Source organism: Nycticebus coucang, chromosome 11, assembly GCF_027406575.1.
Source record: "Nycticebus coucang isolate mNycCou1 chromosome 11, mNycCou1.pri, whole genome shotgun sequence".
NCBI classification, from domain to species: Eukaryota; Metazoa; Chordata; class Mammalia; order Primates; family Lorisidae; genus Nycticebus; species Nycticebus coucang.
In genome coordinates, this window is record NC_069790.1 from 41,320,702 (window position 1) to 41,342,965 (window position 22,264).

General features: G+C 36.5%; 1 protein-coding gene and 1 non-coding gene across 8 annotated transcripts in view; one reads left to right on the forward strand and one right to left on the reverse strand.

Moving 5' to 3' along the window:
* The window catches only part of HDAC9 (histone deacetylase 9), a 1,013,994-nt gene that overhangs the window by 887,458 nt on the left and 104,272 nt on the right, over positions 1–22,264 (reverse strand). The gene's annotated exons all lie outside the window — the stretch shown is intronic.
* LOC128560650 (U6atac minor spliceosomal RNA) lies at positions 20,497–20,620 on the forward strand. The gene has a single exon (XR_008373119.1). It is a non-coding gene; the product is annotated as a U6atac minor spliceosomal RNA (small nuclear RNA).

Sequence of the window (22,264 nt, forward strand, 5' to 3'; positions counted from 1 at the left end):
ACTAGCTAGCCCTTCCTCAAAAATGTCCACACCTACAAAGGCTTATGGAAATAACTTATAGAAAGGACTAAAGGAGCTTAGAAATGACATGATAAATAAACAAAATAGAATTTAATAAAAGGAAAAGCTATTAAGTAAGGTACGTTGACAGTTACTTTTGTTAATTTGATGGATTAGGACATAACTAAGGGAAAATCAAATTGCATATAATAAAAACAAAATGCATCTCTGAGTAAGACAGGGGTCTTTTTCTGACTCAATACCATTTCAAGATTCTTACTCAGATTTACAAGCCACATAAATTACATGGTGTCTTAGCATTTTTCTCATGCTATTTAATAATTTAATCTTTTTTTAATTAATACTAAATCATAGCTGTGTACATTAATGTGATCATGGGGCACCATACATTGGTTTTATAAACAGTTTGACACATTTTCATCACACTGGTTAATATAGCCTTCCTGGCATTTTCTTACTTATTGTGTTAAGACAAGTATATTCTATATTTACTAAGTTTCACATGTACCCTTAATTTAATCTTTATTATTTAGCTTGCTTTCCTTTCTCATTGACAGCTAGATTAATTTTTTTCTTTATTTTTTTCCTATACTCTATTCCTGTGGTTCCAAGCCCCTGTACTAGCCCTGGACCGTAGCCTCTTACGAAACAGGCCACACAGCAGGAGGTGAGTGAGCAAAGCTCACAAAATATGTATTTACGACCACTCCCCATCACTAACATCACCACCTGAGCTCTGCCCTTGTCAGATCAGCAGTGGCATTAGGTTCTCATTGGAACATGAACCCTACCGTAAACTGCACATGCCAGGGAATTACGTTGTGTGCTACTTATGAGAATCTAATTCTCCCCTTCTACTCTCCCTCTGTGGAAAAATTGTCTTCCATGAAACCAGTCTTTAGTGCCAAAAAGTTGGGGATCACTGCCTATCCTGTCAGTGATGACTTTGTTTACAATTTAGACTTTGTTTACATTTGTGGATACAAATGGCTAGGTACACCCCATAAATAAAACTGGTTTCAGATTGAAGGAGTTACAAAATTTACTCCTTGATATTGGGGTAGAAAAGGAAGATAGATGCTAAGAGAGAAACTGCGAAAGGTGTTGATCTGTGTAACTAATAAGAAACATTTGGGCAAGTGCAGTGGCTTTTCCCTGTAATCCCACATACTCAGAAGGCTGAGGCAGGAGGGTCACTTGAGCTCATGAGTTCGAGACTGCAGTGAGCTATGACTGTGTCCCTGCACTACAGCCTGGGTGATTTGAAGTTGACTCTCAAACAGGAGTCAGTAACTTATCTGCTTCATGTTTTCTCCTTTCTCAAACACTTCTAATCCCTTCACTATTAAATTAGGTACTGCTGATCTGAAATCACTCATAGATAAGCCAGTTCTTATAGGGAATCACTTCACAGTATTACTAAACACATCACTTGGTACATGCTCAATAGAGGTCTGAAGGTCTGTATGAGAAATTTATTTTAGATATTAAGGGATTCATAGAGCTGTGCTGTTCCTGAGGAATATGAATGTAATTTTCTTTGTTTTAATAACATAAATATCTAATAATAAATTAAACAAATAATTATAAGTGTATGTGTGTAAGTGTAGGAGGAGATAGGACATCTATCTCTATTGATCTATGCCATAGTACTCCAGCTGCTAAAAAGCTCAAGGTTAAAATAAATAAAAAATTAAGTAAAACCATGTAAACCTTAAAATACTTATTTTCTTTTTTCTAGTTAATACCCCCTACTTATTTATATTTTTCTTAATAATGTACCTTTTCTTTTATACACATTTTATGATCATTATGTTAAATATGTTTTTATATGGTATTCTCAAACCATTTTTTTCAATGAGGCAATGCATAAATTAAATAAGATAAATACTTAGACTAAATTTATTATCAAACTTCTGCCACTCCCTCTTCCTACACTTGAACTTAATCTAAAAACTTGGAACTTGGATTATCAAAACAATTTCAGTGTGTCCCCCCAAAACATTATGTACTCCTCCAAAAAGAATTTTTTAAAAGCTGTCCATTTATTGAAGTCAATGACCCTGTGAATGTTCACATTTTCTTATGATTCACATAGGAAACAATGTCCTCATTATTCTTTCACCTCCTATAACACAAAAATATTCAAGTAAATGAAAGGCTGAAATTTAAGGAGTTTCTCTGAGAATAATCATTCCCCCCATACCCATTCTTTTTTATTTATAATGAGATCCTGGCCAAAAGAGGCATTCTCATATACAAAAGAAATACACAAAAGAGAAATTCCAAAGGCAGTCTTCCATTGGGATTTGTTTATTTACATCATTGAGGTTCTACATACTAATGACCTCATTTTTAAACCCAGAAATACTTCTCAATAAACACAGTTTAGAAAACTGAAATAATGGAATAAATTTGTTTCTGCATTTAAATTGTCAGGTTTATAGAATTCCAGCTTACTGTCTGATGTGTTTGTCAAAGTTCTGTTTGTCAAAACTCCGTAACACTTTTTATCCCCTTCTTTTCACCAATTAACAGCTGCAATGATAGAAACTGTAATGCACATGCCAAAAAAAGCAGTCATAGGTTTCCCTAACTATAAAACACAGATTTTTTTTCATAATTCCAATCAGGTTCTCATAAAAATATGGCTTTCTTGGCACACAAATTTCCCATTGGCCTATCATTGCTTTTGAAAATTAACTATTCAAAAATTTAACATTGAAAAATTACTATTCCAAAAATAACCTCAATGACACTTCTACATTTGTGTCTATATGCAGTAAATCTTACTGAATCCCAAAGGTATTTCCAAAGTATATTTGAGTACCCACACTCAAAAAAGAAAGATAAAGAAGTATGTCCTATAATTTTCCCTGCATATAGTAAACACAAAATAAAGGCTTTTCAAAAAGAAATGAGGCAAATACAGAATTACTTGTAAATTCTCATAAATAATATTCATAACATGCATATGTTTAACTTGAAAACAAACTTTTTAGTAAGGATTTCACATTAAAGAAAACTACAGAACTTAACTGGGAAATAAAAATGGAGACCACAATAATCCTGAGTGAGAAAAGTCCATGATGAAAAGAAACCAAATGCTTTCAAGTTATTTTACACATACAATAAATTAGCAATTAAAATTATAATAGTGCTTCATTAGAAGCAGAAAATATATTACAGAAAAATAAACAAGTGAAAATATACTCTCTCCTTGTGCTATCACAGTTCTTTCTTTGCCTCTACTTTATGGTTTATAACATCATAGTATAATTATATTTTTACATGTCTGTTTTCCAACAAGACTTCTGATTACCAGGAATGGGGAAACTGGGCACTTTTAAATTCCATATCTGTACTTTCTCCTTCATGTAGTAGAAGCTCAATGTTTTTTTGAAAAAAGGATGAATCTAATATATTTTAAAGCATATTATAAAACATTAATAATTTAAATAGTGTACTTTCTATGTCTAATATGAAGTAAATAGGTGAATAAGAAAATGAGGCCTAATAAAATACTGTATGTAAGAATGTTATAACATGATAAAAAGGAAATTGAAAATAATTGTGGAGAAGAAAGTTATTTAACAAGCGATACTGGCATAACTAATAACATGAGAAAAAAATGGATCCAAATTTATCACATGTATTATAATTTTAGTATTAATCTCTCCATCTCCATGTATATATGTGTGTGTAAACACATATACAAATATATAATTCACTTCATAAAAATTAGCATAAAATATAGTTGAGTGTTTTTTTATAGAATGGCAACTTTCTAAACCATGAGTCAATAAAAGAAAGAAAAGATGTAAATTTTATAACAGTTAAATCTCTGAGACTAAGAAAAGCAACAATCATAGTAAAATGAGACACAACATAATACAGATATGTATTTGTCAAGTACAAGAGATAAGAGGTTGATTTCTATGTTACACCAAGGAGACTAAACATGATAATGAAACAGAATTTGGAGGAAAATAAGTCAATAACATGGAAATTCACAAGAAGAAATTAAACTATTAAGCATATATAAAGAAAAAGAGAAATCAAGAACTTTATCTGTCAAAGCAACAAAAGTTAAAAACAACACTGAAGTATCATTTTACATTTATTGAATACATATAAAAATTTCTAGAAAAACAACATTCATCATTATCCAGGTTTTCAAAAAAGTAAAAATGATAAACCCTCACGTTATCACCAATTTACATTAGAAAGCAATTTGACCCAGAACTTCAAAGGCAATTTTTTTTTAAATCACATTCTTTGACCCATAAAAGTACACAAAACTTTGACCTAATAATATTAGGCTAGAAATTCTAAAATCAGTAAATAACTAAGAAAAAAGAGGCAAGATTTAAAACAAATGTTTTGTGATGATATAATTTATAACAGGAAAACACTGAAAATATAAGTCATAACACCACAGGAATAAGTAAACTAGATTATCAAACAACCACTCCTAAAGTCATCTGAAAGTATAATACGTGCAAAGGACATTATAAATTGAAACTGAGTCTGACCTAAAAATTAAAGGAAACTGACAAACGGCACAAGTTGCTGTGCTGAGGCACGGTTGCTCTCTGATCGTAACACTGTTCATATTTCAATTAAAAACTGAGAAAAAACTGATAGTTATTATTGCATAAATTATTATTAGTAGATGTTCAAAATTAGGGGTACACAGAAGAATCACAGATGAGGCCAAAGCTAAAAAACAAAATTAATTCTTTTGAGAGAAATTATCATTTCTGGGTTGTGGAATTTGCTCCGGCATTTAAATTGAAAAAAAGGCTAAAAGTGAATGAGAAAATGAGTGCAGTAAATACATAAAGACAAAACAAAAGGCCTACAAAAAGCATTTTCTCCGTGGAGAACAAAAACTAAAACTGGTTTTTGAGACGGAGCAAGATGGCAGCTGAGTAACAGCTTCCTTGCATCTGGGCACCGTGAGTCTGGGGATATAGGACTCCAGGCATCTCTGGCTGGTGGGATCTGCCTATCATCACCCCTGAGAGGATACAGGGAGTCAGCGAGAGACTTCTGGACCCCAAGAGGAGGACTAAAACAGTGGAAAACCGGCAAGTGGTCGCGTGTGTTCAACCCGTCTAAACCCGCCTGCAACTGTAAGCTCAGTAGCAGCGAGACTGCAAACCAGAAAGGCCTTACCTGTGAACTGTTTCGGTGTCTTTGGACTTGGCACTCAGCTGAACTGCCTTGGAGAGAGCCTGAGCGGGAATGCGGAGAAATTTGGCCTTTGTCTAGGGCCCCAGTCTGAGCCGTTGAGCCAGACGGAGCTAATAGTGTTTGGCTCTGGGTCACAGGCAGACATTGTGAGCGATCTGCCCTGGCAAGCTCCGCCCTCAGGGTTGCAGAGCTACCAGCGACCAAGTAGCCTAAGGGCGGGGTCTGAGCCGCCTTGCAGCCCTAACCCTGGGGGCAGAGGGAGACCAGTTTTGACACACAGGGTAAGTGGATAGCCACTTCAGCAGTGATTCCAGCGACAAGCACTTCCCTGAGAAAGCTTCTGCTCAGTAAGTGAACAAGTTCAAAGTGCCTTTTAAGTGGGCTGAAGAGAGATTTAGGGTGTCTACCTGCTGGGGTTTGAGAAACTAGCAGCCTCCAGTCGTATCAGAACTGTGATTAACATCTCATACCCCAGAAGACCACGAGTTGCCCAGACAATATAACATATACATACTGCTTTGTTTTTGGTTGTGTCTTTTTTTTTTTTTTTGGTTTGGTTGGTTTTTTTTGTTTATTTTGATGTTATTGATTGTTGTTTTGTTTTTTAAGTTCAACCTTTTCCATACAGGTCCTTTTTCTTTCTCAATTTTTCTAGTTTAATTATAATTTCCCATTGCTGCCTATTTCAATAATTAGAACTTCATTTTTGTTAGTGTTTCTACCGCTATTATTTGGTTTTTCCAGCCAATTTTATCCCGTAAAGTTTTCTGTTTGCTTGTTTTGGTTTGATTTATAGCATTTTTGTCTTTCCTCTCTACTTGGTGGAGGTGGGGTACTGTGTCTGATCAGGTTAGCAAAGAGCTACTGACCTCAAGGGAACCACCCCACTGGGCACCCCCAGAAGGTGGTTTTTTTTTTTTAAGGTTGTATCAAAGTACCCTACTGTACACCTATATTGCTCTGTCTCCCTCTTTCTGTGCCTCTCTTCTTTTTGTCAATATTCCTTTTACCCACCCCCTCTCCTTTCTATTTTTCTTTTTTTTTTTCTTATCACTCAGTCCTCCTTTCTTTCATCCCTTTTTTGCTCTTAAACCGTCTCACCCTTCTGGTCCTGTAACCCTTAGTCCACAGGCATGAGAACTTAAAGAGCAAGAGGAAGTAAAAGGAAAATTAGGGAAAGGAAACAGATAAAAGAAATCACTCATGAGGAAGAATCAGCAGAAAACTCCAGGCAACATGAAGAACCAGTCCCAGAACAACCCCGCCAAGGGACCATGAGGTAGCTACTGCAGAGGATTCCACCTATACAGAAATGTTAGGAATGACAGAAAGGGAATTTAGAATACACATGTTGAAAACAATGAAAGAAATGATGGAAACAATGAAGGAAACTGCTACTAAAGTGGAAAATAACCAAAAGGAAATCCAAAAACAGAATCAAATAAGAGATGAACGATATGAAGAATATAAAAAGGATATAGCAGAGCTGAAGGAAATGAAACAGTCAATCAGGGAACTTAAAGATGCAATGGAAAGTATCAGCAACAGGTTAGACCATGCAGAAGAAAGAATTTCAGAGGTAGAAGACAAAGTTTTTGACATAACTCAGATAGTAAAAGAGGCAGAAAAGAAGAGAGAGAAAGCAGAACATTCACTGTCAGAATTATGGGACTTTATGAAGCGTTCCAACATACGAGTTATAGGAATCCCAGAAGGGGAAGAAGAATGCCCCAGAGGAATGGAAGCCATACTAGAGAATATTATAAAAGAAAATTTCCCAAATATCACCAAAGATTCTGACACACTGCTTTCAGAGGGCTATCGGACCCCAGGTCGCCTCAACTCTAACCGAGCTTCTCCAAGACACATTGTGATGAACCTGTCCAAAGTCAAGACAAAAGAAAAGATTCTGCAAGCTGCCAGGAGTAAGTGCCAGTTGACCTACAGGGGCAAATCCATCAGAGTGACTGCAGACTTCTCTAATGAAACTTTCCAAGCAAGAAGACAAAGGTCATCTACCTTTAATCTACTTAAACAGAACAATTTCCAGCCCAGAATTCTGTACCCTGCTAAGCTAAGCTTCAAAATTGACGGAGAAATCAAATCATTTACGGATATACAAACATTGAGGAAATTCGCCACAACAAGACCAGCTCTACAGGAAATACTTCAACCTGTTCTGCACACTGACCACCACAATGGGTCAGCAGCAAAGTAAGAACTCAGAAATTAAAGGACAGAACCAAACCTCCACACTGATGCAAAAGATAAAACTAAGCAATGGACTCTCACAAAATAAGACGAATAGAATACTACCACACTTATCAATTATCTCAATAAATGTTAATGGCTTGAATTCCCCACTGAAAAGACATAGATTGGTTGACTGGATTAAAAAACACAAGCCATCCATTTGCTGTCTGCAAGAAACACACCTGGCTTCAAAAGACAAATTAAAGCTCCGAGTCAAGGGTTGGAAGACAATTTTTCAGGCAAATGGAATTCAGAAGAAAAGAGGAGCTGCAATCTTATTTTCAGATACATGTGGATTTAAAGCAACTAAAGTAAAAAAAGACAAAGATGGTCACTTTATATTGGTCAAGGGAAAAATACAACAAGAAGACATTTCAATTCTAAATATCTATGCACCCAATTTACATGCTCCCAGATTCTTGAAACAGACCTTACTCAGTCTGAGCAATATGATATCTGATAATACCATAATAACAGGGGACCTTAACACTCCTCTTACAGAGCTGGACAGATCCTCTAAACAGAAATTAAACAAGGATATAAGAGACTTAAACAGACCCTAGAACAACTGTGCTTGATAGACGCATATAGAACACTCCATCCCAAAGATAAAGAATATACATTCTTCTCATCACCCCATGGAACATTCTCCAAAATTGATCATATCCTGGGACACAAAACAAATATCAACAGAATCAAAAGAATTGAAATTTTACCTTGTATCTTCTCAGACCATAAGGCACTAAAGGTGGAACTCAACTCTAACAAAAATGCTCGACCCCACACAAAGGCATGGAAATTAAACAATCTTCTGTTGAATAACAGATGGGTGAAGGAAGAAATAAAACAGGAAATCATTAACTTCCTTGAGCATAACAACAATGAAGACACAAGCTACCAAAACCTGTGGGATACTGCAAAAGCAGTTTTGAGAGGAAAATTCATCGCTTTAGATGCCTACATTCGAAAAACAGAAAGAGAGCACATCAACAATCTCACAAGAGATCTTACGGAATTGGAAAAAGAAGAACAATCTAAGCCTAAACTCAGTAGAAGAAAAGAAATATCCAAAATCAAATCAGAGATCAATGAAATTGAAAACAAAAGAATCATTCAGAAAATTAATGAAACAAGGAGTTGGTTTTTTGGAAAAATAAATAAAATAGATAAACCATTGGCCAGACTAATGAGGAATAGAAAAGTAAAATCTCTAGTAACCTCAATCAGAAATGATAAAGGGGAAATAACAACTGATCCCACAGAGATTCAAGAGATCATCTCTGAATACTACCAGAAACTCTATGCCCAGAAATTTGACAATGTGAAAGAAATGGATCAATATTTGGAATCACACCCTCTCCCTAGACTCAGCCAGGAAGAAATAGAGCTCCTGAACAGACCAATTTCAAGCACTGAAATCAAAGAAACAATAAAAAATCTTCCAACCAAAAAATGCCCTGTTCCAGATGGCTTCACTCCAGAATTCTATCAAACCTTCAAGGAAGAGCTTATTCCCGTACTGCAGAAATTATTCCAAAAAATTGAGGAAGAAGGAATCTTCCCCAACACGTTCTATGAAGCAAACATCACCCTGATACCAAAACCAGGAAAAGACCCAAACAAAAAGGAGAATTTCAGACCAATCTCACTCATGAACATAGACGCAAAAATTCTCAACAAAATCCTAGCCAATAGATTACAGCTTATCATCAAAAAAGTCATTCATCATGATCAAGTAGACTTCATCCCAGGGATGCAAGGCTGGTTTAACATACGCAAGTCCATAAACATTATCCACCATATTAACAGAGGCAAAAATAAAGATCACATGATCCTCTCAATAGATGCAGAAAAAGCATTTGATAAAATCCAGCATCCTTTTCTAATTAGAACACTTAAGAGTATAGGCATAGGTGGCACATTTCTAAAACTGATTGAAGCTATCTATGACAAAACCACTGCCAATATTTTACTGAATGGAGTAAAACTGAAAGCTTTTCCTCTTAGAACTGGAACCAGACAAGGTTGTCCTCTGTCACCTTTACTATTCAACGCAGTGCTGGAAGTTCTAGCCAATACAATTAGGCAAGACAAGGAAATAAAGGAAATCCAAATGGGAGCAGAGGAGGTCAAACTCTCCCTCTTTGCTGACGACATGATCTTATACTTAGAGAACCCCAAAGACTCAACCACAAGACTCCTAGAAGTCATCAAAACATACAGTAATGTTTCAGGATATACAATCAATGTCCACAAGTCAGTAGCCTTTGTGTACACCAATAACAGTCAAGATGAGAAGCTAATTAAGGACACAACTCCTTTCACCATAGTCTCAAAGAAAATGAAATACCTAGGAATATACCTAACGAAGGAGGTGAAGGACCTCTATAAAGAAAACTATGAAATCCTCAGAAAGGAAATAGCAGAGGATATTAACAAATGGAAGAACATACCATGCTCATGGATGGGAAGAATCAACATTGTTAAAATGTCTATACTTCCCAAAGCAATCTACCTATTCAATGCCATTCCTATCAAAATGCCAACATCATACTTTCAAGATTTGGAAAAAATGATTCTGCGTTTTGTATGGAACTGGAAAAAACCCCGTATAGCTAAGGCAGTTCTCTGTAACAAAAATAAAGCTGGGGGCATCAGCATAACAGATTTTAGTCTGTACTACAAAGCCATAGTGCTCAAGACAGCATGCTACTGGCACAAAAACAGAGACATAGACACTTGGAATCGAATTGAAAACCAAGAAATGAAACTAACATTTTACAACCACCTAATCTTTGATAAACCAAACAAGAACATACCTTGGGGAAAAGACTCCCTATTCAATAAATGGTGTTAGGAGAACTGGATGTCTACATGTAAAAGACTGAAACTGGACCCACACCTTTCCCCACTCACAAAAATTGATTCAAGATGGATAAAGGACTTAAACTTAAGGCATGAAACAATAAAAATCCTCTCAGAAAGCATAGGAAAAACACTGGAAGATGTTGGCCTGGGGAAAGACTTCATGAAGAAGACTGCCATGGCAATTGCAACAACAACAAAAATAAACAAATGGGACTTCATGAAACTGAAAAGCTTCTGTACAGCTAAGGACACAATAACCAAAGCAAAGAGACAACCTACACAATGGGAAAGGATATTTGCATATTTTCAATCAGACAGAAGCTTGATAACTAGGATCTATAGAGAACTCAAATTAATCCACATGAAAAAAGCCAACAATCCCTTATATCAATGGGCAAGAGACATGAATAGAACTTTCTCTAAAGACGACAGACGAATGGCTAACAAACACAATGAAAAAATGTTCATCATCTCTATATATTAGAGAAATGCAAATCAAAACAACCCTGAGATATCATCTAACCCCAGTGAGAATGGCCCACATCACAAAATCTCAAAACTGCAGTTGCTGGCGTGGATGTGGAGAGAAGGGAACACTTTTACACTGCTGGTGGGACTGCAAACTAGTACAACCTTTCTGGAAGGAAGTATGGAGAAACCTCAAAGCACTCAAGCTAGACCTCCCATTTGATCCTGCAATCCCATTACTGGGCATCTACCCAGAAGGAAAGCAATCCTTTTATCATAAGGACACTTGTACTAGACTGTTTATTGCAGCTCAATTTACAATCACCAAAATGTGGAAACAGCCTAAATGCCCACCAACCCAGGAATGGATTAACAAGCTGTGGTATTTGTATACCATGGAATACTATTCAGCCATTAAAAAAAATGGAGACTTTACATCCTTCGTATTAACCTGGATGGACGTGGAAGACATTATTCTTAGTAAAGCATCACAAGAATGGAGAAGCATGAATCCTATGTACTCAATTTTGATATGAGGACAATTAATGACAATTATGGTTATGGGGGGGGAAACAGAAAGAGGGAAGGAGGGAGGTGGGTGGGGCCTTGGTGTGTATCACACTTTATTGGGGCAAGACATGATTGCAAGAGGGACTTTACCTAACAATTGCAATCAGTGTAACCTGGCTTATTGTACCCTCAATGAATCCCCAACAATAAAAAAAAGAAAAAGAAAGAAATAATAATAATAATAATAATAATAAAAAACTAAAACTGGTTTTAAGCTAAAAAACAACAAATTAATTAGTTCATTTGAGAAGCTAGAAAACAGAAAAAGGAATATTATTTTTAAAAAACTTTCCCTACCATTATTTTACTTTTTTTCTTTCACCCTCCCACCCCCAATTCTCCCGCTTTATTCCTCTGCCCATTGTAGCCCATTTGTGTCTAACTGGGTAAAGCAAGGTTACAGTCAGCATTTGCTTGTTTACATTCACCATCTGGACACAAGCTTTGACATTAGCTTTAAAAAAAGAGTTTGATGCATAGGTTTGAAGAAAAGTCAAGACAGTCCCATATCTGTATAACATTGTCTGCAAAAATACAGCGCTCCTTCTACTTTTACTTTTCATTAAGTGTAACCAAAATGAGAAAATTTGTTAAGCCACCATCACAGGTGTTAGCAAAACTCTACTCAGATCAGCCACTGTGTTGAGATATAGCTTTTGTGCCAAAAACAAACTAGGAAGTGGTGTGTGGGAGGAAAGAAAATTAAAAGTTGTCAAACATATTTCTTTAGGCATTTAACATAATCTGTTATTCTAATTATTTTCCTGGTATTTATGTAGCCAAATTAATTTTTATACAAACTAAAGTAAAACTTTTAGCTTCTCCTACAACTATTTCTTCAATATTCTTTCCATGATGAAATTGGCCTACCCACATACAAATACATTATTTTATGAAATTTTCTACTTGAGATATTATGCCCCTAGGTATTAGATTATCCTACATTCCTCCAAAATACCCAATCATTTTATGATTGTCAAGATCTTTCAATACCTGGAATATTTCTTCCTCAATATTTCCCTTCTAATCAGAGCAATTAAGAATATTGGACAAAATAATTTTAGTGCCAAAATCAATGCCCATAATCAAGACAATATATACAGTTTAGCAGTGGAAAATAAATTGCCTGAAAACTTCATATTTCACACAGTCTACCAAAGACCCCAGGTTACTTATTAATATACAAAGTCTTAATTCTTCAAAATTAATTCACAATCTTTTGATGCACAGTTAACCTTTAAATATACAGGCTAGGAATACTTCAGTTAATACCTTTTTAATCCAATTTTCTTAAATAAGAGTGTACTGAGAAAAACTGGACAATACAGAAGAACCATGATCCATTCACCCAAATAGAAATATAAGAACTAAAAAACAAAAAAACAAAAAACAGCAGAAATGTGAAGACTGGTCAATAGCTAACATTCATAAAGCACATTTTTTTCTAGACACTGTTCTAAAGGGCTTTACGTGTATTCATTCATTTAATCCTCACAAGAACTTCTGAGGTAAGTGTCTTAATTAGCATGCTCATTTTACAGATAGGCACCATGAAACAGATTAAGTCAGTTTTGAAACAGAGTTCCAACCCAGGCAAATGGCTGCAGAGCCCATGGCCTCCACCAGCAAGTACTGTGTGACAACTCCTATGGTTTTTCCTGTGAGCTATCTCTGGGTTCCACTGGGACAGACACTTGCCATACCCCACAAAGCAAAAACATTATGATGATTCAAGAGAAGTAAGTTAAAACACTTCCCCCAAAACAATTCAAATTAATGATAATTACAACTCAATGAAAGGCACTGGAACATCTTATATCTTAACACATAAAATCTTAAATCTACTACTCTGCAATACAATGTCTTTTTATTTAAATGGTCTTCATATTACTAAGAGGAAGTGAAGCCTTGCGAGACAGGGACAGTGAAAGAGAAGGTCTGAGCATCGCGAACAATGAAATTTTACGTTACTTTTAATTAATCTCTGAATTAAGTATGAGTGTCTGCACACAAGTGCAACATGCTCCACAAAGCAAGAAATCCAAAGGGGGTAAAACAAATCCCTCAATCTTTGGGCTTTCGTAGGTAAATATCTTTAAGAATGTCAATGTAGAAGGTAAAGAAACAAGATAATCATTGAAAAATATGTGGAAAAAAAGGAAATAGTGAAACCTATCTATATAAGTCAAGTAAAAATGCCAAAGAGTTCTGTGATCTGAAATTTTACTTAATTCAATGCCACAGGAAAACAAAAGCAAAGACAGATCATTTGGATCTGCCTGTATATGTCCGAAAAGCTACATACTAAAATTTAACCCTGGGTATTGGCAGGGGTCTAAAGCTTAAACAAAGAAGATAAATAGATAGGAAAATGTTTTCTCCAATTTTCTCTTTTCGAAAGTCTCAGAAGAATGACCTGGTCAAGAGAGAACAGAAAAGTTCTTCCTTTTCCTTCACTATGAAGTACTCTAAGCACATTTCCAAGATACTATCACATCTCATTGTCAGCTACCTACTTCTTCATTTGTTTTTCTCAATTATAAATAATTAGCTGCCCAAGTTGATTTCACCGCCTTTGCTTTTTCAACTATTTAGGAGGATAATGGGAAAATAGCTCATCTCACAGAAAAAGTAAATGTAATTGACATTGGTTTCTGAACGTGAGTAGGAAACTGAAATACTAAATCAAGAAAACACAAAGACACTCAAGCTACATGAGCTACTGAAAGAGATGGCTTCCTATGGGTGGGCACAGCACAGCTTTACATGGCCAGAGCTGGGACAAGAGCACTTGGCAGGACCCATTGGCTACTGGCGCCTGTCAGAGATGCCAGTGTGACAGCCCTCACTTAGGACAGGCCCTGTAGACAGAAGCTGGACCAGGACCCTGCAGTTCCACACTTCTGTGAATGAGTGGGTAAAGTCAACAGGGTTTCAAAGAGACATAAGAAGCTGGCTTCAGCCACGGGGTCATTATCTGTTCTAAAATACAACATTATTTACGTGTTCATTTTCATCTCTTTCTTATATTTCTTTCTTTTTTTTTTTTGTAGAGACAGAGTCTCACTGTACCGCCCTCGGGTAGAGTGCCGTGGCGTCACACGGCTCACAGCAACCTCTTAACTCTTGGGCTTACGCGATTCTCTTGCCTCAGCCTCCCAAGCAGCTGGGACTACAGGCACCCGCCACAACGCCCGGCTATTTTTTGTTGCAGTTTGGCCGGAGCTGGGCCTGAACCCGCCACCCTGGGCATATGGGGCCGGCACCCTACTCACTGAGCCACAGGCGCCACCCATATTTATTTCTTAATAGGAGAATGAAGTAGTATATAACAATCTTGAATTCCAACCAATCTCAATTCAAACTAAATTTGTGGCTGGTTTCCCAAATTAATATGATGTACAGGAAGCTAAATTTAGAAAGCATTACCAAAAAAAAAAAGAGGAAAACTACCTAGAGATACAAAATCTGAGATTGAGAATGGGAAGTAGATCTTTAAGCAGTAGGGTAACCTTCCAAAGACCTGCTCTATTGCAAGAGGGACAGGAGTTACAGCCTAACAGTGCCATAGCTTCCTGTGAGAGCTAAGAAACTGAGCCTGGCTCCCCTTATGTGTAAAGTAAGAGAGCTGTACCAAACCATTTCTGGGGCACCTACAGACTCCAGCATTCTATGATGTTATCATAACTATAATTAACTAGCTTTGGCAGCACCTTCAAAGTAAAAAATGAAAACCCACATCAGTCCCACATGACAAGACTGAAGTCAGCCAAGAGCAAAAGCCACCACACTTCAAGAAATAAGAAAAAGCTGCTGATCTTCAGTAGCTTTAGAAACTGGTGAAGAGGGAAAAAATTATAATAGGGAATTAAAAATAGGGTACTAACCTTTGCAGATACAAGAAAAATAAGTGCCAGGCTAAAGGTAAAATAGTCTCTCTTTGTATTATTTTTAAAAGAGGTCTATCCTTAGAAATATCATTGATAATATTTGCACCCCCAACTGCTCAATGGTATTAGCCCACTACAAAAATCAAAAGAAGTCCCATATTAGTTTGCAGATGAATTATGGCAAAGCCTGGAAGCCAATGTGATTCTATAGATAGGTTGGGCCAAATGCCACAGAAAATGCCAAGAAACATTTGACCCAAGCCAAAAAAGTGCTTCCACTGACACAGAACCCGCAAGTCAGCATGAAGCTTTTACTGGAAGATACAGTCTTTTTGTGAAGTTTTCCAGGAAACTAGACAAAACTCATAGATTATTCAAAAAACCCTCTCAAGTTCAAAATGGCTCTAAGTAGAGATTTGCATGAGAAGGGAAACATGCATGCAAATTTATCATTCACAACAAGTGGATTCAATTGCTTTTTAAATTACTGCAGAGGATTTTAATTCTTCCTGGAAATTCATTACAAATTACAGGTAACTGCCATCTGAGCCGAACTAAAACTTCTGTGTATTTTTAAACAAGTCAATTGTTTCAATGAGGTAAGTACATTATTTCCACCAGACAGATAATTGTTTTCTTGTTCAATTGCATTACATTTGTGTATCCAGGTATGAAATGTTACAAATGGAAAATTACTGAGAAGCAAAGCAGTCATTAATGTGACTTACGAATGGAGCAAAGTTGCCACAAAAGTTTTTTTCATGCTTTTTTAATATTCTGAATATGTAGATCTCATTATTTCAATCTCTTATATATCTGATTGTAGAGCAAATAGTAAAAGTATATCTGTGTATGCAACTACGTATGTATAAAACTATGTATAATACAAGCAGAACTAAGAGGTCATCTGACCTATGCAAATGGCTAAGTCCTTGTATAAAATATACAAAAAAATAAAATGAATCTATGAATACATTACTCAACTTTACATGAAATAAAGAAAGCTGGGATCAGGGAACAAAGAAAATGATTTTAAAGTATCTCTATTTGGAATAAATTATCCTTCTAGATTTTACTTTGTAGATACAAGAATTATACCTGAAAAGTATGTATCTGATTACTGCTGTGACACTATTCCCTTGAGACAATTCTTAACTGTTAATTGTCCTCAAGTAGGAAGTTTTAAAGCAAATGAAAGAGACATTAGATGACAAAAAGTAACATCAGCACCTTGGTAGTTCAAGACAGAAGATTATTTTCAAATGGAAGCTGTACATTGTAGATGGTAACTGGGCAAGAATTCACAAGGAGAGTGTTTTGCATACCAGAAAGTAAGTAGAAAATTATCAAAGCAAATATCTAACATACAGTAAATATCCTGGGGCATAGTGAGTTCTATTTGATACAGAAATGCTGACTTTCAATGCTAGTAATTTAATGTCTTTGAATTAAAGTTTATGGATTAGGGTTAGGATTAGGATTAGGGTTAGGGCTAGGGTTAGTTCCCAACTGTGCAATATTTTCTGTGTCAAATACTTTATATCAACATAAACATTATACATTTTAAAAATAGAGTTCATATTTTTCCCAAACTATTTCTGGAAATTCACCATATTTCAAATTGTACAATTAGTCACAAAAAAAAATTGTTAAAAGGCAGAGACTATAATTTAAATATCATATATTGATCAAATCTTCCAAATAAATATCACATATTGATTAAATCCCAAGAACTTCCATTCTATATAGCCTAGATGTGCTATTCAAAACATAAAATATTCTTGCATAAATTAATAATGGAGATTGTGAGATTGTATGACATTAACACAGACCTAGAAATATATGAGGAGGTATAATAGTTTGCTTTTTTTGTTTTTGTTTTTTTTTAAAACAGAGTCTTACTTTGTCACCCTTGGTAGAGTGCTATGGCATCATAGCTCACAGCATCCTCAGACTCTTTGGGCTCATGTGATCATTTTGCCTTAGCCTCCCATGTAACTGGAATTATAGGCAACCTCCACAATGTCCAGCTGTTTTTAGAGATGGGGGTCTCGGCCTTGCTTAGGCTGGTCTTGAACTCCTGAGGTCAGGTAATCTGCCTGCCTCGCCCCCCCAGAGTTCTGGGATTATAGGCATGAGCCACCATGCCTGGCTAGTACAATGGAATTTTAAATGAATTGCTATAATATTTAACTTGTTTTCCGAATTTACTCTGGGCCATTTTTTACAGCTTAGAATAATTTTGGCATATAGATAGTTTTTCTCCATAATTTTTTGTTGTTTTTTTCCCGTAGAGACAGAGTCTCACTTTGTCACCCTCGGTAGAGTGTTGTGGCATCACAGCTCACAGCAACCTCCAACTCCTGAGTTTAGGTGATTCTCTTGCCTCAGCCTCCCAAGTAGCTGGGACTGCAGGCGCCCGCCACAATGCCCGGCTATTTTTTTGTTGCAGTTTGGCAGGGGCCGGGTTTGAATCCATCACCCTCGGCATATGGGGCCGGCACCCTACCCACTGAGCCACAGGCACCGCCCTCTCCATAATTTTTGAAGGTGCAGGAATCCTAAAAATTCTTAATCCAAGCTCCTCATTTTTGGAAGGAAATCAAAGTCCTAGCAATTCACCTCCTTCTTGAAATTTTCCCAATTATTAAAACCATAGATATCTTTTAATTTTCTGTGAGTTTTTATTGTTATTTATTTGTTTGATTTGAGTTTTCTGAGATGAAGTCTAGCACTGGGTAGAGGGCATTATCACAGCTCACTACAGCTTCACACTCCTGCACTCAAGCAATCCTCCTGCCTTATCCTTCCAAGTAGCTGGGACCACAGGTGTGTACCACCACACCCAGATACTTTCCCTTTCTTTCTTTTTTTATTATTATTGGAGATTCATTGAGGGCACAAAGAACCAAGTTACACTGATTGCATTTGTTAGGTAAAGTCCCTCCTATAATTGTGTCCCTTTTTTAAAATTTTTTGCAAAAATGGTTTCTGCTGATCTTGAACACCTCGCCTCAAGTGATCTTCCGTTTTGGCCCCCCAGACCTAAATCTTTTAATTTTCTAATCCTCATGTGCATATAAGCTACATAAAACCACTGTTAATCTATACTACTTTATCTTGTTCTCTAATTTATTTCTACTGCACATCCCTCTCGGTCTCTAATCTTTCCCGCATTAGCTCTAAATACATGCTTTCTCTTTATGTTGGGAAGAAAAACTTTGAATCTGTAACGTGCCAGGCACGTTCAGAGTAATGAGTATACAAAGAGGTACTACTCTCAGTAAACTTACAGTCTGATGGACGGGGGATGGATAAATATTCAAATAATTATGGAGCAATGTACTGCATGCTATAAGAGAGATAGACACGAAGTTCTGAAGAAATGTAGGAAATATAAAAAAGGAAGAAACTAAATTATTCTAGTAGAAGGGTGTGTTAGGGGATAAACTTAACAGGAGGAAGAGAGAAGAAGGCATTTCAAGCATTGAGAATGATCAGTGCAAAGGAATAGAGAAGATGAAGAACATGATTACGTAATTTCAGGCATGATGAAACATTTTCACACAATGGCAAACACTGAATCAGAGCTCAGAATGACCAGAAAACAAAGGATTAATTCAGCAGAGGAATCATTGAGTAATAAGTACAGAATCCCAGAAACAAAAACATCTATCCTAGTGAAAATGCCAAGGCCTTAACTCAAGTGGGGCTGGGGAGAAGCAGCCATGGCTGGAGCACAGAGCCAAGCCACTAGTAACCAAAGGAGGTGGCAGCATCTAAAGCACAGGTAAAATTTTGTTTGTTCCTTATTCATGATTCTAAACAACAAAACTCATTTGGCGACACATCTAAATTCATCTAGTAGAAAAATGGCCTACACAGACTTGAAGCTATTTATTGTTTTCATTTATCTCATTTAGGATTAAAGTATATAAACTTTGTTGTAGAAATACTAATGTTTTTTAAGATACAGAGCCATCCAGACCCAATTAAATGTGACAGGTAAAATAATACATCACTGAAAAGTTCATGAACTCATTCTTAAAAAGTGCTACATACCTCATTGCTAAGTATCACTATGGTCACCTTCAGAGTACTCCCATTGGGAAGCTATGTACGGCCTAGTCCACCCTTCACAGCAATTTTGGAACTCTTTTATTGGAATGGCCATCATACCTGTTGTCATACCATATATAGGTTTAAGTGGTCCTTAAAACCCAATACATTTTTAAAATCATACAACTCTTCAAAAATCTGATAAACTCTCAGTTCCAACACATATCTTACCTCTAGGGCTCAGGATAAGATTCTAGGCCTTAGGTTTTAAGGTTCCACAGAATCATATACACAAAAAGGTCTACTGTCCAAAAGAGTTTTCAGAGTCCCTGGAAGATCCATTTTGAATTGTTTTGTAGATAGAGAACAAGTTTTCGGTGCCATATACTTCCTATTATTGACCACTTTTGTGATTCAATGGCATGGTTGATTTTACTTGAATAACATTACTTAAAATAAAAATGAAACTGCCAAACATGAACTCTTAAACCAACTTTGCCCCCTCCCTTATAATGCCAAGAACACTACACACAAAAAAATGTAAAGCAACAGTTTTTTTGCCTCCTATAACCTTAATAGTTAATTTCCTGGAATTGTCTACTCAAATAGAAAATTAATTTCCAGGCACAGCTGGAAATATCACTTGGCAAGAAAAAAATCATCAAACACCAGTAGATTAAATAAAAAGTTGAGGAACTATAAAGACTAAAAAAACAGAACTCCCTATGTAAGTTGGTCGTATCAAAACAGCTGTTTGCTTGTTTATCTAATGTATAAATATACCTTTTATTCTTTTTTTTTTTTTTTTGGAAACAGAGTCTTACTTTGTCACCCTCCATAGAGTGCTGTGGCATCACCACTCACAGCAACCTCAAACTCTTGGGCTCAAGCAATTCTCTTGCCTCAGCCTCCAAAGTAACTGGGACTGTAGGCACCCACCACAACACCTGGCTATTTTTAGAGGCGGGAGTCTCACTCTTGCTCAGGCTGGTCTTGAACTCCTGACCTCCAGCAATCCACCCACTTTGGCCTCCTAGAGTGCTAGGATTACAGGCATGAGCCACCTCATCTGGCCTCGAATATACCTTTTAAATGAAGTAGCAATAATCTTGGCAGCATTAGATCCACAGATATATTAGAGGATTGTGTTAATCAAGAAGTATTTCTGGTGTTGTATGAAAGGAGAGGTTAGCATTCTCCTTGACAAAAATGGAAGAGGCCCTCAGGCCTGTACAATATACATAGAATCAGGGCTTTGCCCCCTACTTTGTAACATTTAACCTTGTTTTTTTCCAGTTTGAGATGATGGAAAAGTTCCAGAGCACAACAATATGAATGTACTTAATGCCACTAAAATGTACTGAAAATCTATTAATCACAATCAAAAAGTAATAATTAGGCCAGGCATGGTGACTCATGCCTGTAACCCCAGCCCTCTGGGAGGCAGAGGCGGGCAGATTGCCTGAGTTCATGAGGTTGAGACCAACCTGAGCTAGAGCAAGACCCCCATCTCTAAAAATAGCCAGGCACTGTGGTGGGTGCCTGTAGTCCCAGCTACTTGAGAGGCTGGGGCAAAAGAATCACTTGAACCCAGGAGCCTGAGGTTGCTGTGAGCTATGACGCCATAGCACTTTACCAGGGCAAGTGAGACTCTACCTCAAAAAAAAAAAAAAGTAATAATTGCAGTAATATAATAATAACATAAACAAATAACAAAACAGAATAGTCTGAAACAAAAATGAGCAAAAGATACAAATACAAATTCAAACAGGAAGGAAATCCTATAAAGACATGGCAAAATGTTCAAAACCACTAATAATTAAAAATGACTATCAATTTAGCAAAGATTTAAAAAATTGCCTATTAAAAACAACCTTCCCCCCCTCCTGCCCCCAATGCAGCTTTTCTAAACCTACTGAAAAGATCAGGCTCTGCTCATGGATCTCCATCTTTCAGCTTGGACCCACCTAATGGGTACTGCTCTTTTCAGTGACAGCCATCAAGAAAAAGCAGTCTCATGATGCCATCTGGGGACTATTCCATGATGCTGTAAGTGCTACAGTCAATGAGTTACATGGCCAGTACTCAACTAATAAGAAAACTAAAAACAGAATAATATGCTTTACACAAACACCTTAAAAACAAAAAGGAGAGACAGAAAACAGAACACCACCTTCAGGAACTGCCAACAGGAAAGCAAACAAGCAGCAATAATAATGTGGGTATGACAAAACCTCACAAGGCAGCCAGACCGTCGGTCCCCTTGCTCCTGCTGCCTTTATTCTCAGGTTGTCAGAGAAAAACAAAATCATTCATAAGCTCGTGATGCAGAACTAACATTGTATAAATAGCAACAGGGAGAACATTCAATAGAAATCAATGTGTTATGAAAACAAAGATAGAGAAAAATATTACAGGTAAACTTTATCGTTGCAGGACCTCCTAATGAGGAAAAGGTTGAGTTCAAGATATTAGGAACATTTCTAGATAAAGCACAACAGAGTTCTAAAGTGACATATTATGTTTTAAAGCATAGAGCTACATCTCTTTTATCTTTGACAAACAAAACACTTCTTACTTCAGTAAATATCCTTATGTACCACAAGCAAAGGAAGGGATCAATTTAATTGTCTAGATCATTCAATCCCCATAAAGAAGGAAGTAAGTGGCTGGCAAAATACCTGGCACAAAGTAGAAGCTCAATAAATATTTGTTGAACTGAAATGAAACAAACAGTAGAAGCTAATAAAGATTACGTGTATCTATTATTGATGAAATTCGTTAGATTATCATTCCAACTTTCCACCTGATTTTACCTATGGAAAATAACTGATCGTATCTAAGAGAGAGCTATAAAGACCCTTTTCCTCCTGTAGGTACCAACTACATACCCAACATGGAGCTCACAGACATAGTAAAGATTTATCTCCCCCAGA